Here is a 2,488-nt window from a genome sequence, read left to right on the forward strand (position 1 = left end):
GCTGCCGTGCCCCGGGGTGCTGCCGCCCGCCCTGCCCCCGGGGGAAGCCCCCCGGCTGCGAGAGCTGTGGTGGGCGGCTGCAGCGGGGCTGCGCCGGGCTCTTCCTCCTCACCGAGGGCCCCTTAATGTCCTCCCAGTGTCGCGATAGAGGCGCCCACCCAAGCCGAGGAGGGCGAGGTGGGCGTGTCCCCCTGCCCGCGACACACCCTCATCGCGCTGGGCAAAGGCAGCCGGGTGCTGCCCCCGGGGATGCTGTCGCCTTCGTTAGTGATGGCGCCTGCGGCACGCGTGGAGGCATCCCGGCACCCACCCGTGTTGCTAGCGGAGTCCCGGCCGGGGGTGCACCCGGCGGGAGGCTGCTTGGCATCCCCGCGGGGGAGGCGCTGCGGGTGGGTTCTTACGACGTAATTCGAGGCACCGTCTCGGCGGTTCGGTGTTTTCACGCAGTTCGCCCGTCTCCCACATAGTCACGCCCCGCCGGCTCAGAGGTGAGGGTCGCGGGGATGCCACGTTCGCGCACGGCCCGGCAGTGACGAGTCGTCAGGGTCCGGGTCGAGGCAGTGACCTCTTGTGGCGTGACGGTTGTCTCGCATGCGCTTGGTACCTGAAACCTTTCAGCTCTGCGGGGATAACTAGATGATGTCATAGCTGAAGCTGCCAGATCATCACTGTTTAACTGCTGAAAAACAGCCTAAAGTGGCTCTGCTGTCACCAGCAAGGTCTGCTCTCCACGTTCTCCAGAGGTAAAGCACCGCAGGGAGTTACCCAATAAATGCATTGCCTGTAGCAAACGAGCCGGGGGCTTGTTTTCCAACTTTCAGCCAAGTGTTCTGTATGAATTAAAAACTTAAGCAGGAAATAATAAACTCGAATTATTGACAGAATATTCTCAAATTTTTAACAAAGGCAGTGAAAGCCAGTAGTTGTTGTGGGAGAACATGTATCTGGCAGCAATAGCAGAAAGTAGTGGCTGTTTTACACTGCTCCTGCATTCCCTACAGAATCCTAAGGGAACGCAAAACAAAGCAGGTTTGTCATTTCTTTATATTAAAGCATTTGGGGTTCTTGGTCTCTTCAAAGAAGTCGTACTTTTGAGAAAGGTTTCATTTTAGGTAAAAACTCAGTGATGGGATGTTGTTTGCCATTTGACCAGGAGGACAAAAGGCTGTTTGTTTTATGTCAAGTAAACAATTTTTTTCCTGTAATGACTGAGATGTCATATGTCCCATTTCCTTCAGTGATCAGAGCAAGCTTATAAAGCAGTGTTTTTCATTGCGGTACAGCCCAATGGCCCTGACTACCACTATCTTGGGGGTGTTTGGTGAGCCATGAGAATACAATAAAAGAGCCTCCCTCTAGCTGTCTTCTGTGGAAAGCTTTATCATGAGAACTGCAGCGAGTAATATGAATTAAATCCCAGTTTTGATCTCAAGGTTCTATAAGGAGCAAGCACAGAGCAGTTTTATCCTCAGCCCTCACCAATAATGTAAAGTCCTTTTGTCATATTGAGCTTCCAAGTAATTCACTGCCTGGTTAAAAGCCACTTGGTCCATGGCTATTACAGGTCAAGTTCATTATGTGCTGCATGCATTGGATTTTAGTGTATTAGTAAGTATCTAAGAGATTCCATAAATTTATAACTTTCAGCTTTCTGGCTCTTGGAGCAGAACCAAGGGGCGCAAGGCTCAACCTCGGGGTGGCTGCCAGACACTCGGCTGAGCTGGCATTGGTTGTATTTCCTTTTTGTCCCCTTTTGTGTTTTTATGTCAGAAAGAGAGCTGAATCCCAAAGTCCTTTCCCAGCTGCTATCTTGGGATCTTGCTGTCAGTGGTGTGCCGGCATTCGTATGGGGAGCTGGAAAGCATCCTCCTCCCCTACAGTGCCTGTGTCATCTGGAGTAAAACGCAGCTCTTGGAGAAAGCTTTGGACTCCAGCGCTGCTCTGTGTTCCCAGGAGATGTAACTTGCTCGTTGTGCTGCCAACAGGGGACGTGAGCTTGCTCCTGCAGCTCCTGAGGAGTCTTTGGACCACCGTGCTCCCTTCTCTGGCCGTGGCTGTATTAAAGCAGCGATGGCCGTCCCATTTCTAATGCATAAACCTGCTGCTGTGCCATGGCAAATCCTTAATCCTGCCCCCTAGCTTCCTGGAGGCAGAAATTATTACGTTTTCGTTGCTTTTCGTGCAATCCAGCTAGTTTAAAACAAGAGATGGCATCGCTCACCGTGGAGTAGCAATAATATATATATATATATATATAGTGCGGCTTAACAGCATTCGAGAAGTTCTAGAAGCAAAATGGAAATAGAAGTGTGACACTGGGATGGGTTAGCCTGGGGCCAGCGATTGTAAAAAAAACAAAAAACCAAAAAAACCAAAACCAACCCCAAAACCAACAAAACAAACCCCAAGCCAAACTCAAAACCCAACAAACACAGCAAAACCAAAGAGACCCGAAACGACGGCCGCCGGGGATCCGAGGTGCTGGTGG

This window comes from Athene cunicularia, assembly GCF_003259725.1.
Source record: "Athene cunicularia isolate RWA chromosome Z unlocalized genomic scaffold, athCun1 chrZ_part1, whole genome shotgun sequence".
Classification (NCBI taxonomy): domain Eukaryota; kingdom Metazoa; phylum Chordata; class Aves; order Strigiformes; family Strigidae; genus Athene; species Athene cunicularia.